The 16416-nt window shown below is 42.5% G+C and overlaps 1 protein-coding gene across 6 annotated transcripts in view; it reads left to right on the top strand.

Annotated features, from left to right (window-relative positions):
- tango2 (transport and golgi organization 2 homolog (Drosophila)) overlaps nt 1-16416 on the top strand; it is a 163903-nt gene that overhangs the window by 3608 nt on the left and 143879 nt on the right. Inside the window, exon 2 of one of the 6 annotated variants that reach the window (XM_078227231.1) lies at nt 803-967. The exons of 3 other annotated variants lie outside the window; for them this stretch is intronic. The gene's annotated coding sequence lies outside the window, so the exon portion shown is untranslated. Of the gene's footprint in view, nt 1-802; nt 1247-16416 lie in introns of those variants that run through there. 2 more of the 6 variants (XM_078227230.1, XM_078227235.1) reach the window with 2 other exon arrangements.

Below are 16416 nucleotides of genomic sequence, written 5' to 3'. Positions count from 1 at the left end.
CCAGACAGGGCACACCTCATAAAAGCTACCCGCATCGACTAAGCATCGACTTCAAAGGCCCCCTCCCCTCATCTGATCGCAACATATACTTCCTCAATGTCATTGACGAGTACTCACGTTTCTCCTTTGCGCTTCCCTGCCCAGATATGTCCTCGGCCACAGTCATTAGGGCCCTGCGCAGCCTCTTCACTCTGTTTGGTTTCCCCAGCTATATCCATAGCGACCGGGGATCCTCCTTCATGGGTGATGAACTGCGACGGTACCTGCTCTCCAAAGGCATAGCCTCAAGTAGGACTTCTAGCTACAACCCCCGGGGTAACGGGCAGGTGGAGAGAGAGAACGCCACTGTCTGGAAGACCGTTTTACTAGCACTACAGTCTAAAGGCCTTCCAATCACCCACTGGCAAGAGGTCCTACCGGAGGCACTACATTCCATTAGGTCCCTCCTGTGCACGGCAACCAATGCCACCCCCCACGAACAGATGTTCGTGTTCCCCAGGAAGTCTTCCTCAGGGACTTCACTACCATCGTGGCTGGCATACCCGGACCCTGTCCTGCTTCGGAAGCATGCCAGGTCCCGTAAGTCTGACTCACTGGTCGAAAGGGTACAACTCCTCCACGCCAACCCCCAGTACGCGTACGTGCTGTACTCCGACGGGCGGGAGGACACGGTATCTATCCGTGACCTAGCGCCCGCAGGTGACTCAGGGACCTTTATAGCCCCCAACCCCTCACCCCCAACCCCCGACTTTGTCCCTACCACGTCAGAACCACTATTCACTCCTCTCGCCCCCGTTTCCAGCTCGCCTGAGCCCCAAGAGTCGTCACCACGCACCCAACGGACGGACGAGACTACGGATGACAGCAACGTTCCGGCGCTTGAAACGACACCGCGACCTGAAACTACATCGGAACCGGCACTACGGCAATCGCAGCGGCAGAGCAAGCCCCCAGATAGACTAAATCTGTAAATATTGTAAACATTGTTCACTCTGCCTCACCCCCGACGGACTCTTTTTTTTTAAACAGGGGGTGAGACTCGATAGCCTGAGACGAGAAGGACTGATCAGGTTCTATCCTTCTCCGCGTTGAAACTCCTTTGGTGAGACTGTCCAGGTCTCTACTGGGTGTAGCAATTTGTCTGAACATGAGGGAACTCCAAACCAACAGCGCCAAAACCCTGTGAACTTTATCTTTTGTTTTATAGCGTTTACTCTTCGGCTGTCCATCTCTGCAGTTATCTGTGGTATGTGCGCTAGTTAGTTATACTTCTAGATTACAATTGTGTATCGTCCAGTTCTTGCAACTTCTGAATTTATTGAAAGAAACCTGGTGCAAGTCTTAAAATAGATTTTGGTGAGTGAATTCACCTTTTAAACTAATGGCGTGACCTACAAAGTGGTGCAGTTAGATAAACAGTGCACTCCCAGTCATAACAATATAATACGATGTGGCGTTTTTGTCTGGCTAATATTAGCAGTATAACATTGGTGCACTTAAATTGCTGTTGGATTAATGTGACTCACTTATGAATGAGGAAATATATGTTTAGAATATATCACATGCCTTGGTCGAAACCAATATTTTTTAGTTTTACTTATTTATTTATGTAAAATTTAGCAAATGCTTTTAAAAACTAATTACCTCCTATATTGCCTTTTAGAACTAGAGTTTCTTGTAAATTTTGTGCATCATATTGTTGCAAACAGTTGCATCATATTGATATATGAAAGGTTTTTTTTCAGCACTTGTGTAGTATATTCTCCTTTGATGTGATGTCAACATCACTGACAAGACAGGCATTTTTTGCCCATCCCAATTGCCTTTGAGAGATTGTGGTGATAAGCAGGCATCTTCAACTGTTGCAGTCCATGTAATGAAGCTACTCCTGCAGTGTTCTGAGGGAGGGACCTTCAGGACTTTGACCACTAATACTGAAGGAGCATGCTGGCCGATTTCTCAATAGTGTTGCTCTGATGATGTGCTACAAAGGTGAAGTGTTTAAGCCAGTCAATCGTTTTAATACAACTACTCAGACACTCCTGATGGAATGTGGTTCAGAACCTGCTAAAGAGGATCGACAGGGTAGATGTAGAGCCGATGTTTCCCCTTGTTGGTCATTCTAGAACGAGAGACTATTGTTTTAGGTGGCAGATTTAAAACAGAAATGAGTAGGAATTATTTCACTCAAAAGGTCATGAATCTGTGGAATTCTCTACCCCGGATGCAATGAATGCGGAACACAAATTTAAGGAGGAGATAGATTGGCTTTTAATTAGTAGAGAGATGAAGGGTTATAGGGGGTGAGTAGGAAGGAGAAGATGAGGCCAAGATTAGATCAGCCATGATCGTATTGAATGGTGGAGCAGGCTCTAGGGACTGAATTGCCGACTCCTGAGCCTCGTTCTTATGTTGAACTCTTAAGTTTATTGAGTTTGCTTCTATCACACTTTTCAGGGAGTGCATTCCAGATCATTGTAATTTGCTATCTTTTTATATAAAAGATAATCCTTGGGCCAATCTGTGACAAACGTTGTGCGTATCTTGGACCAAAGGTAATGTTGTTGGGATTTGACATTTAACCTCCCTAACGGCATTGTGGGTCAACCCACAGCACATGGACTGCAACGATTCAAGAAGGCAGCTCGCCACCACCTTCACAAGGGCAACTAGGGATGGGCAATAAATGCTGGCCAGCCAGCGACGCCCATGTCCCACGAATGAATTAAAAAAAACACTCCTCCGCGGGCTTCCTAACAAGGGATCCTGTGGCCCTGCTTACTGTATCCTTGCTGACACCATAACTCAGACATGCTATAATCAACCGTAATCATTCATTTCAAGAAATAATACAACACATTTACATCATAAATCCCTGACTTTCTTTAATATTTCATTTGTTTATTCTCATATTTTGTTTCATTATATTCTGAGACATACATTATGACTTGGTGAGGGAAATTGACAGGTAGTATGGAAGATGAAGAGGCGAGACCAAAGGGGTGACAGAAAGTGACAAGCAGCCATTAGCAAAAGTAAAAACAAAGAGACGAGAGAAAGAGGACAAGGAGTTGGCAGAGAATAACAGAGTGCAGGAAGAACTAGTGCTATGTATAAGAGACCAGGACTCTTTAAAGAAGCTTTCATCTATGATCCTCATGATAATTCTGAGCCAGACACAGAATTTGATACTGGCAGTGAATTAGAGGAATGTGCATGTCATGGTACAACAAACTGGAAAAAATAACCACTTTCTCAATGTGTTATGCAAAATGATAAACTGCAATTGCCACCCCTAAAGTGAGCTACCTGATCCATTGAATGTTCTTCTTATTGGCAACAAAGAAAATCAAAACATTTCTTCAAAAGCATCAGAAAATGCTGAGTAGGATCACCAAAAAAATCTTTGTTTTGGATCAAAAAGAAAGAAATTCTAATGTGGTCTGTCGTATGTTTCAACAAATGTTGACGATGTGGACTATGACACTAATAGACATACTTCTTCTGTCTACAAAGGACATGGCCCTTTTTGTGAATTTGCAGACAGCAGGAGCATGTCGATGCATGGTGCCTTTTTCAACTAAACAAAAGTTTGGGGGACAGCCACTCCCTGGCTCAGTGGTGAGTTCACCTGCTGATTTGAATTTAAACAAAGGCTTTGCATTTAACTGTTCCCTGGTGTATTCCCCATGGCAATGCCTCTACCAATCAGAGTTCACATGCCAACTAATCAGCACTCCCAGTTCATGCAGTATAAATTATTGCTCCCTTTACAATAGGTGTCCTTGCAAATCTGTCCTGATGAGTGCGAGATGCAAAGCTTTTGACAGCATGTCTCTTTTTTCAGCAATAAAATAATTATATGAAAAAAGATGATGAAGTGAATTTTAAATTAAACCTGTTGCATATTCAGTCCATATGCCTATAGGATGAATATCTCAGCTTATTTCTTCATAATAACATTTTGCTTTATCTTATTTTTTAATATCTTATTTTTAAACTACATCCCTTTATTTCCTGGACCATCTGGTTCACGAGCATCCTTTAGTGAAGGAAATCTGCTGTCCTTGCGTGGTCTGGCCGACATGTGATTCCAAACCCACAGCCCTACAAGCCCTCAAGATATCTTGGATCCTCCAATTCAGGTCTGTGCCCATCCTGTCATGGACCAGCTCTGAGAGTGTTTAAAGGATGCTGTGATCCTGATCCTGTACCAGACCCCCTAATTTTGATGCTATTGGGTTAGAGACCAATAGCATTTTGAGTAAATTAGACCAAGTTTGAAATCCCAGGTACTTGCTAATAGAATAAAGCTGCAAAATTCCATGGTTTTAAGCAAACCAAAATAATCTTTACAATGAAAAGTCAAAACAATTTGCAATATCTATCTTATACTCTGCATTCAGAATTAATATGAGGGTAAATATGAATTAATGGGCAAACAGTGGGTGGACACCCCACATTGCACTGCACAGTTAATGATAGATATGACAAAGACCAATCCCATGGATTTCTCAGCAACCTACCCAATCATCACTGTCCACTGTGAGTTATGCAATCCCATTAAAACACTGTCTCTCTCCCGAGGGATTTCAAGCCTCCACTTTCAAAGGTCTAGCCTCTGAATTCTCTTATAAGCTGCTCCGGCCTCAATGACTGGTCACTTCCTGATGGTTTAACCTCTTCTCCTGAGATGCTGAGATGGCATTCTACTGGCTTTCTGAGGCTGCACTCCAGCTCTTCACCCAAGCCAAGCGGAATACCACTCTTCCAAAGGGTTACCTTTCCCTCAACAGCCCACAACAGGGAATCAATGACTTTCTGCCTTTTTAACGATCCAGAGCTTCTTTCTGAGCCCTACGTGTAAAACCATAAGACATAGGAGCAGAAGTACACCATTCGGCCCATCGAGTCTGCTCCACCATTCAATGAAATCATGACTGATCTGATATGATAATCCTCAACTCTACCTTCCCACTTTATCCCCATTACCCTTGATTCCCTTCCTGATTATAAATCTGTCTATCTCAGCCTTCAGTATAACGACCCACCTTTACAGCCCTCTGTGGTAAAGAATTCCTCCACAGATTCACTACTCTCTGAGAGAAGAAATTCCTCATCACCTCCGTCTTAAATGGGCTCACCCCTTACTCAGAAATTATATCCTTTGATCCTAGACTCTACCACAAGGGGCAACAACCTCTCGGCATCTACCATATCAAGCCTCCGAGAATTTTTTATGTCTCAATAAGGTCGCCTCATTCTTCTAAACTCATTTGGAGTTCAGTACAGGCCAAACCTACTCAACATCTCTTCATAAGAAAATCCCTCCATTCCAAGGGTCAACCCAGTGTCGCTTCTCTGAACTGCCTCCAATGCCAGTATATCTTTCCCTAAATAAGGGGACCAAAACTGTTCACAGTATTCAAGGTGTGGTCTGACGAATGCCCTGTATAGTTTTCCCTCTTTTTATACTCTATTCCCTTTGAAATAAAGGCCAACATTCCATTTGCCTTCCCTGTGACCTGCTTAACTTGCATGCTAGCTTTCTGTGATTCATGCATGAGGACTTCCAAATCCTTCTGTGCTGCAGCTTTCTGCAGTCTTTTCTCCATTTATTCAGCTCCTTTATTCTTCCTACCAAAGTGCAAAACTTCACATTTTCCTACGTTATATTTCCTCTAACAAGTTTTTGTCCACTCATTTAATCTGTCTGTATCCCACTATAGACACTTTGTATCACCTTCACCATTTGCCTTCCCACCTATTTTTGCCATCCACAAATTTGACAATAGTACATTCACTCCCTTCGTCCAAGTCATGAATATATATTGTAAATAATTAAGGCCCAAGCACTGATCCCTGTGACATTCCACTAGTTCCAGGTTGTTGTCCTGAAAATTCCTCTCTTAGCCCAACTCCCTGTCTTCTATTAGTTAGTTAATCTTCTATCCATGCTAATCATAGAATCATAGAAACCCTACAATACAGAAAGAGGCCATTCGGCCCATCGAATCTGCACCGACCACAATCCCACCCAGGCCCTACCCCCATATCCACCCACTAATCCCTCTAACCTACACATCTCAGGACACTAAGGGCAATTTTTTTTTTTAGCCTGGCCAATCAACCTAGCCCGCACATCTTTGGACTGTGGGAGGAAACCGGAGCACCCGGAGGAAACCCACGCAGACACGAGGAGAATGTGCAAACTCCATACAGACAGTGACCCAAGCCGGGAATCGAACCCAGGTCCCTGGAGCTGTGAAGCAGCAGTGCTAACCACTGTGCTACTGTGCCGCCCGTTTATACTACCCCCAATACCATCGGCTCTTAGTAGCCTTTTGTGAGGTACCTTACTGAAAATCCAAGCATATTACATCTACTGGTTCCCTTTTATCTATCCTGCATGTTACCACCTGAAAGAATTCTAAAACATATGTCAAGCATGATTTCCCCTTCAGGAAGCCACAATGACTCTGACTATATTAATGACTTGAATGAGGGAACTGGATGTACTATTGCCAAGTTTGTGGATGACACAGAAATAGGCAAGAAGCCAGGTGATGCTGGGGTGGGGGAGGAGTTGGGGGCAGGGACTCCTGGGGGGCTGGGGAGGGGGGAGGTGGCAGAAGCTGCTGGGCCGGGGGAGGGGGGAATGGATGGCAGAGGCTGCTGGAGCCGGGTCAGCCCAGAATTTGCGTGGAGTGGGAATGACCTAGGCTGGGGAGGTAGGAGAAGAAGCTGTGAGGGGGAATGGCTGCCCAGCTTACTCACTTACCTTGGTCAACTGAACAGCCAATGCAACTGTGGTAAACCACTGTTATCTGTTGTGGTTAACCACTGTTAGTCAGTATCTATTATTACCTGTATATGTGGCACATCCCTGTCGGCTCCGCCCAAGACTCCTCCCCCTGGTCCGGGTATAAAGGCGATGGCTCCTCCCTCTAGCCTTTAGTACAGACCAGATCTCCGACAGGGATGGCTCCAAGTTCTTGTGAATAAAAGGCTATTTGTCGTGCATACAGCTAGTCTTTTGCTTGATTGATGGTGCATCAGCAACATTGCCTGTTTGTCGGGTTCAACATGTATGTAGACTGAACTCCTGCCTGCATGTGAAGTGATGGACACCGATGATGAAGGCTCAGGGGTTTGCCACCCCATGAGCACTCCTGTTGGTCTCTGTGCCTCAGGTTCAAAAGAGAGAGTGGGGAGAGGCTGCAGGGAGGGTAGAGGGCTGGGAAGGTGAGGAGCAATGAAGGTGAGCAGCTAAGGGAGAGAACAGTTTTAATGCTGTTAACAAAGGAATATTCAGCTAACTAGTCACCAGGAAAACTTGAAATCACGAGATAATGAATTCCTTGCAAATGAAGGTGGAGTCTCTTGCTTAAGGCTTCATAAACTCAAGAGTTCACTGTACAAGGAAGAATGTAGTGGATGCTTTTGTAATGAACACTGTGAATTGAACAATTTAATCCTGAACAATTATTTCGTAAGAAAGATTTACATTCATGTGTTATCACATCTCAAAGCATTTCATTAACTGAGAGACAAACATGCAACCATTTATAAGATCCCAGATAGTGAGAATGATAAAGGAACCCCCAAAAATCGAAAACTTCAAGAAAAACCCTAAAAAAAGATCCCTGATAGTTTGTATTTTATTCACATTATCTTAATTCTGTAATATTTATATTGCCATACTTATTAAAGGAGAAGTTAAAAATGGTATGTCAATGTATCCACAAGCATCTCTCAGTGTAGTGTTAAGGAACTGGCCACAGAAGAATTGGAAAAATCAAGTAAGTCATCTATCCTGGAATCTGGATAAAAATCATTGGTGGCTGAGGTTTCAGAATGGGCCTCTCACCTCTCTGTCAATAAGGGGCACTGGGCAATAAAAAAATATACTGCAGTAAAATGACTTGTGTTGGTTTATCTGAAAGATAAATCAAGTCCACAACACAATGAAACTATTATGTATCATTCAATATTTAGTGTGAATTCTTCTCCTTCCAACAAGTATGTAGCTCCATAGCAGCCAGTGGGAATTTATAGATTTTAAACTTGTCTAAGCCAGGTGTAATTACAATAGTTCCACAGAACTTCTGGGCAAATTATATTAGCACTTTAGAAGGAATAAATGTTTTGAATCGAGCCCTTCTGGTGAAGTAGAAATTATTTGTAATGTACACACATGGGAAAAAATTGTTCAAAAGAATGAAAGGCACAAAAAACCTACTATTTGTGTATAGAAAGTTCTGTTTTTAGCTGCCAAACTGCTACATCTGGTGCAAGGACTGCCAGCTGTTATCAGCACATATTAGCACTGACTGTTGGATGGCAGAGTTTGTTTCATAGTTGAATTGGCAATGTTATGCATTCGAATACTTGCCTAGTATCCATACTCAACAAGGGATGCTAATACCAAGGGATTTTATTTTTGGAATACCTGCTGCCCAAGAACTGGAAAGACAGTTTCCAGACCACAGTTAAACACGCTTTAGTCATTTAGATTTAGTCATCACCTTTCAACTTGTAAATTTAAGGCATGTCCTGAAACCTGCTAGTAAGAAAGTTAAGATCATAACATTTTATTTTTGAAACTTGCCCAATCAGCAAAGTCAGTGGTAAACTTAAACTCTTCCACAGTGTTTTATCAGCTGAAAACACGTAATTAACACCAAACACTGCAGTATTACTGGCCCAGTGAAATAAAGCAATTGCTAGGGTAACATGATACCAGTGAAAAAATGCCCATTTCATTTTCACACAACAGCAAGCATCAGATTTGCATTTCATCATGGAGACATAAATGTAAATCTTTCCTGCATTTATTTAGACCTGGGACAACAAAGTAGTTCAAATACTTTGAGAATAGGTTGGCAGACTTTCATCTAATTACTACTATCTAAAAGATAGATTCATTTCCTACATTACTAAAGTGTCAAAACATATATTTTAATGCCTTTGTTATGAATGCTGGACTTAACAAGACTGTTATATTTCAAAACATCTCCTTTAACTTGAGGTTAAATTTGGATTTCTGGAAGCACTCCAATTTTTAGATGGGCATATGTGGTCTGGCTGAGTGTGAAGTATGAACAGAAACTTATGGAAGTCAAGTGGCAGTTTTCATACTTGTCCACAGTGATTCACAGTAAGAGGACAGCTGTTTTGTTAGACAGAGAGAGAGAGACAAAGGGGGTACTGCTGTGTGAACTAACAAAGAATGTGCTGGGGTGGAGAAGCAGGATACTTGTGAGAGTTGGTTCTCTGTTCTAAAGGAAGGACTGTAAGCTGTAAGTATTCGCATTCCAACCATTATTCATGTAAATTGAGTTTGTGTCTTTATATGCCCTGTTTGTGAACAGAATTCCCACTCACCTGAAGAAGGAGCTTAAGGCTCCGAAAGCTTGTGTGGCTTTTGCTACCAAATAAACCTGTTGGACTTTAACCTGGTGTTGTTAAACTTCTTACTAAAGGAAGGAGACAGAATCAGCAGAGTTTTTGGAGATTTAAGAAACAAAGAGTCATTTAGGTGGGCCTGGCTGGTGGAAGTCCGATCTGGAAGACTCTGGCTGAGTGATACAACTTTGAAAGTCACCAGTAGTTTCGATGTAGCACGGCAGGGAAAAGTGAGCCTGCTGAAGGGCCGGGAGTAACATTGAACTTGTTCTTGCAATACTACACATCTGCCATCGGTGCACAGCAGGGTGAGCTGTGAGACATGTCTTGATTGCATTAGTCACTTAATGTGGAAATACCTTTTCTTTAGCTCGATGCATAAGTTGCCTGTTAAGTAATGTTTGATTATCCTGTCTGCATGGGTTTCCTCTGGGGTCTCCAGTTTCCTCCCACATTCCAAAGATGGTTAGGTGGATCGGCCATGCTAAATTGCCCTTTGGTGTCTCAAGACATGGAGGTTAGGGAGATTAGCGGAGTAAATGTGTAGGGTTACAGGGATGAGCGAGGGCGTAGGCCTGGGTAAGATGCTCTGTTAGAGAATCAGTGCAGACTCGATGGGCCAAATGGCCGCCTTCTGCACTGCAAGGATTCTATGATTTGTGTTGCTTTTAATTTGCTCATTACAGTAAAAGTCTTAAAATGTTAAATCTTGTTGTTTGGTTGTTTCTGTTGGTCATTTGGGATTTTTGAAGTTATTTTTCTGTAAACAGCCCTACACTAAAATGGTGACTTCACTCGTGCCAAATTGAGTGCGAGGTGCTTAGGATGTCTAAAGGTTCTGAACAGAGCTTCATAAGTACAAGGTCTTTCTTTTCTGAAAGTACAAATGAAAAGTGTAAACAACTCTTCCACCTCTGCAGCTGGTAGCATGTGAAAACTGAGATGTTAGTGTTTGGTACAGAATTTGGAGGTTGCTATAACATCCAGAATCAGCAGAGAAATGGATGACAGTGTAGGATTGTCAATTTCTGACCATGAAAGACACAGTGGAAAAATAAAGTGCTAAATCAGTAGTACAGAGTATTGTTATGGTGCCATCACTGAGCACCATGCTGCGTTATAGGTTAGTTTGGTGAGTCAATGCTAAGAGCTTGAGATTTGTATGTATCAACATTAACTGTTTATTGCTAATCTTTAACTATTTAAAGATCCCAGTTAATGTCACCAACCAACACCTCTACTTTCTCAGAAGACTAAGGAAATTTGACATGTCAGCTATAACTCTCACCAACTTTTACAGGTGCACCATAGAAAGCATTCTTTCTGGTTGTATCACAGCTTGGTATGGCTCCTGCTCTGCCCAAAACCGCAAGAAACTACAAATGGTTGTGAATGTAGCCCAATCCATCAGGCAAACCAGCCTCCCATCCATTGACTCTGCAAAGTAGCCAGCATAATTAAGGACCCCACACACCCCAGACATTCTCTCTTCCACCTTCTTCTGTCGGGAAAAAGATACAAACGACTGAGGTCACGTTCCAACCGACTCAAGAACAGCTTCTTCTCTGCTGCCATCAAACTTTTGAATGGACCTACCTCGCATTAAGTTGATCTTTCTCTGCACGCTAGCTATGTCTGCATTCTGCACTCTCTCCTTTCCATCTCTATGAATGGTATATTTTGTCTGTATTGCGTGTAAGAAACAATACTTTTCACTGTATGCTAATACATGTGACAATAATAAATCAAATCATGGTGCTGCTTCTAGACTGTTCTATGAGCTTATTACCATGTGACACAATGGCCAGGATTCAGATTCGCAACAAAGGAGTACACCAACCTCGGAGCCATGTAACTCACACAAATAGCATTAAAACTTCTGAAAATAAGATATCGGTAGATAAATAAGCACAATAAATGGTAGATAATTTTACACACTTTTCCCGTTTCAAGAGCTCCCTTAGTTGAGCATGCAGCTGAAAGCATTTGAAGATTGCACTAAGTGAAAGAATGTGTGCCCATGTTTGATGTCATCATGAAAGGGAAGTTACACGTGTCCAAAGACGTCACTATATAATGTTGGAACTACATATGGATGATTTGCGCATGTGCAAACTCTACCTGCTGGGGTCGATTACCAAATGAAACATGAAAAGATTGCCCGTGAAAACCTGCAAAATTCACATTATTATGCGCAAAATACACTTTCCAATTCATCAGCAAAAGTCACTCCGAAACAGATTATCTAGTCATTTATCTCTTGGCCGTCATGGGACCTTACTGTGTGAAAATGAATTGCAGCAGTTCCTTTTGTGATAAGTGGCTGCACTTCAAAGGTATTTCATAGACTGAGGTGATTTTGGATATCCTGATATCATGAAAGTCTATAACACAATGTAAGTTCTTTTTTTCTTTTCAGCAAGTTGCAAAATTGAATTTAATACATCATCGGAATTGTGGGCTGACACTAGAAATAAAATATTCATAGATGCTGCTGGATTGTTGAAAGACCCATCTCGTTCACTCATTCCTTCATAGAAGGGAACCTGCCACTCCCAGCAAATCAAATCTACGCAACTCCAGTCCTACACTGTGACTCCTAATGCCCTCCGAAGTTGCTTCGTCGGCACTAATTATCAAGTCAACAAGTGATGACCATCAATTCATCTTTGCCACATCCTAAAAATTTGTTTTGGAAAGATATGTTTCATTTGCAGGAAGTGTGTGTCCGCCTCACATACTACCTGAAAGTGCAACATTTGTTTTTCTGATACACTAGTTAATCTGTGGCATTCTTGAGGCAACAGAGGAGAAGGGGAGAGGGGTGGTGGATGGAGAGAGAGACAGAATGAATGAATGAAAAGAGAATGGGATCAAGATCGAGCACGAGGGAGAAGGGGTACGGATGTAGAATAATAAAGTAATGAGAAGGAAACTAATGTAAGGTGGATAGGGGAGGATGATGGAGGAAAGGGGAATAGAGAGAGACTGGGAGGGTGAAGCGGGCAGACAAGGATAGTAGCACAGAGCTCACTTTCTCTCTACCATGTCTAGATTTCCATCCCAAACGTAAAGGGAGGCTGTTTACACTTCTGTTTGGGGTTCAATATTATTCCTCAGTGAGGAGAGGCTAGCTCGCAAAGACATTGCATTTGTACACAGGGAAGAGGAAGGTGCTGGGGCAACCTGAAGCAGTCTATGGGGAATCACTAATTGACCTTCAAGTTGGGCCCGTTGAATAAGAGCTCCCCGAGGACTGCTAATTAGCCCATCAGGTGGGGCTGGTATACCGAGACCTATATAAGACAAGACCCTGTGAGGATCCATTAACCTTTTAGTCCCAGTTAGGACTTGTTGTGTTCACCACAGGCTTGTGGTTATTGTTTATTTTAATTTGCGCAATAAAAGCACAGTTCTTTCATACTGACACCTGGAGTTATTATAATGGGGATGTTGGAGATTTCCTTTGCAGGTAGAGGAGAACATGATGGCTACAGAGAGATGTTGACTGGAGCAAATACACTCAGCTGGAGGTTGCTATAGCAACATTTGGTGAATGATGGAGGGTTGGATGAGGGGAACCCTGAATCCAGTGGTGGAGCTCCATTTCTGGTGCTGAAAATATTCATGCTGTCACAAAGTTCAGATGCCCATAAGATATAGAAAATAGAAGCAGGAGTAGGCCATTCAGCCCTTTGAGCCTGCTCTGCTATTCATTATGATCATGACTGATCATCAAATTCAATATCCTGATTCTTCTTCCTTTCCCAACTCCACCCCCCTCCCCTCAATATCCCTTGATCCCTTTAATCCCGAGAGCTATATCTAATTTCTTCTTGCAATCACAAAATGTTTGGCCTCAACTACTTTCCGTGGTAGTGAATTCCACACATTTATCACTCTGGGTGAAGAAATTTCTCCTCGCCTTTGTCCTAAAATGTTTACTACTCATCCTCGAACTATGACCCCTAGTTCTGGACTCCCCCACCATTGGGAACATTCCTTCTGAATCTACTTTGTCTAATCCAGTTAGAAATTTGTAAGTTTCTATAAGATCCCCCTCACTCTTTTATACTCCAATGAATACAATCCCAACCGACTTGGTTTCTCCTCATATGGCAGATCTGCCATCCGAGGAATCAGCCTGGTAAACCTTCGCTGTACTCCCTCTATAGCAAGGACATCTTCCCTCAGAGAAGGGCACCAAAACTGCACACAATACTCCGGGTGTGGCCTCACCAACGCTCTATACAATTGCAGTAAAACATCTCTATTCCTATACCAAATTCTCTTGCTTCGAAGGTCAACATACCATTTGTCTTCTTTACTGCCTGCTGCACCTGCCCACTTACTTTCAGCGACTGATGCATGAGGACACCAAGGTCTTGCAGATTATCCATCTCTCTCAATTTACACCTATTCTAGTAATAATCCGTCTTCCTATTATGACTGCCAAAGTAGACAACTTCCCATTTATCCACATTTTACTGCATCTGTCATCCATATGCCCTCACACTCAGCCTGTCCAAATCATGCTGAAGCATCTCTGCATCCCCCTCACATCTCACCCTCCCACTAACTTTGTATTATCTGCAGATTTGGAGATAATACATTCAGTTCCCAATTCCAATTATTAATATAAATGTGAATAGTTGGGGTCCTAGCACCGATCCCTGCAATACCCTACAAAGGGTATAGGAGGAGAATTAGACCATTCAGTCCATCGAGTCTGCTCTGTCATTCAATCATGGCTGATAAGTTTCTCAACCCTTTCCCCCACCTTTTCCCTGTAACCTTTGATCCCCTTACCAATCAAGAACCTATCTATCTCTGTCTTAAATACACTCAATGACCTGGCCTCTACTGCATTTTGTGGCAATGAATTCCATAGATTCACCACCCTCTGGCTGAAGAAATTCCTCCTCATCTCCATTCTAAAGGATCGTCCCTTTACTCTGAGGCTGTTAGACATTCAGCTTATTGTGGGGTAGCGATTGCTGTGTTCACTGCATGAAGGTGATAGAACATCTTTAGTGGTGAATTGCTTGCTTCTGATGGATTCCTTTTCTTGGCAGATGAGTTGAAAGAAGTCAGGGCAAGTTTTTGCAACTGGAAAATTATTTGGAACATTAGATGTGAAACTCAGCATTTGTGGATGGCCCAATTTTTCAGTAATTATTGAGCAGAAAATTAGGTAAATGTGAACTGGATGCAGTAACCTTCAGATCTAGACTTTTGTTCCCCAAATAAAGGTTCCTTAATGTAAGAGGGAGGAAAAGAATATAGGTGTCGAGAAGTTGGTGGTGGTAATTAGTTCAGAGAATGGTAGTGCCAAGTGAATGCTAATAGAGGAGTTTAATTTGGGATGTAGAGAGTGAGGAAGGTCCATGGTTGGATTGGGAGTAATAAGATGCAAGTGACAATGGAGTGTTTTGATTGGGTAGGGGGACTGAACAGATAGGTGACAAAAGTTGATGACATTAAAGATGACACAGGAGTTGAGGGGGGTTGAAATGACCATTCAGCAGGGAGAGAGCAGTAGGAGGGATCGGGGAAGCAGAGGGATCCAGTGAAGAGATGAAGTAGGAATTGATAAAGATTGATTGACTGGGGAAACGATGTGGCTTCTGGTTTGGATCTGTTGCCTGTCTGGAGACAATACACATCTCTTTAACCTGTCTTAATGCCTGTCTGGAGACAATACACATCTCTTTAACCTGTCTTAATGCTCTCTCCACTCACATTGTTTGTACCTTTAAGACTTGATTAGTTGTAAGTATTCGCATTCCAACCATTATTCTATAAGTTGAGTTTGTGTCTTTATATGCCCTGTTTGTGAACAGAATTCCCACTCACCTGAAGAAGGAGCTTAAAGCTCTGAAAGCTTGTGGCTTTTGCTACCAAATAAACCTGTTGGACTTTAACCTGGTGTTGTTAAACTTCTTACTGTATTGGATCTGTTAGTCATGATGTGGAGATGCCGGCGTTGGACTGGGGTGAACACAGTAAGAAGTCTCACAACACCAGGTTAAAGTCCAACAGGTTTATTTGGTAGCAAATACCATGAACTTTCAGAGCACTGCTCCTTCAGGAGCAGTGCTCCGAAAGCTTATGGTATTTGCTACCAAATAAACCTGTTGGACTTTAACCTGGTGTTGTGAGATTTCTTACTTGGATCTGTTAGGACAGAGTAAGAAAGATAAAAGTATGTGTTCAGGGAGGATGGGATGTGGCAAATGGGGATGGTAAAGCTGAGTGGGTATAAGGCACGGGTTCTCGAATTTGGAATAGTGAGAGTCATTAGGAGGGAGTCGGGTTACCCAAGGGCATGGGCACAAAGTGGGAACAGCTATTAGGAGTAATCAAGAGTGGGGTTCTGTGGGTCAGGGGAGAGGAATGGGTGGTGTAGATGGAAATGCAGGAGTTAAAAGGATTGAAGAATGAACCTTCAGATTATTTCTGTGGAATAATTAAAAAATATATTTTACTACATTCCCATTATCAAAGCCTGCTTTAGCTCAACAGGGAAAATGAGAGTTAAATAATACAGGGCTTTCTGTAGGGAAAACTATAGGGAATATTCACCTGACCCACATTACTGGAAGCTGATTCAAGTTGTGAGTGGAAGAGCTCCATATTACAAATGCATTTGGAGAGTTGAGATGTTTTAATTATTAATAGTTTTATAGTGCTGAAGGAATTTAAATTTGTTCCATTCACAGCATGTATCATCACTTAGCACTACAAGGTCTTGGGTCAGGAGGTTGTACTAACTTGCAAGTTGAAGGAGTGTATCAAGAGGTCAAGGATGAAGGTCCTAAGTTGGGGGTGGGGTTTGTCGGGAGGGCACAGCAACCTGTGGTAGAGAATGCGCAGCGCAACCTGAGCTCCCTCCCAAAGAAGTGGGACCCACGTATGATATCCAACTTCTGCAGCCTGAAAAACCGGATTCTAGCACTGAACAAGAACTGGCTTTTATTTTTTTGAAAGCATTAGTAATAGTTAATA

Source organism: Mustelus asterias, chromosome 13 (genome assembly GCF_964213995.1).
Source record: "Mustelus asterias chromosome 13, sMusAst1.hap1.1, whole genome shotgun sequence".
NCBI classification, from domain to species: Eukaryota; Metazoa; Chordata; class Chondrichthyes; order Carcharhiniformes; family Triakidae; genus Mustelus; species Mustelus asterias.
Note: the sequence above shows the minus strand (reverse complement) of the source record. Positions and strands in the feature narration are given on the sequence as shown.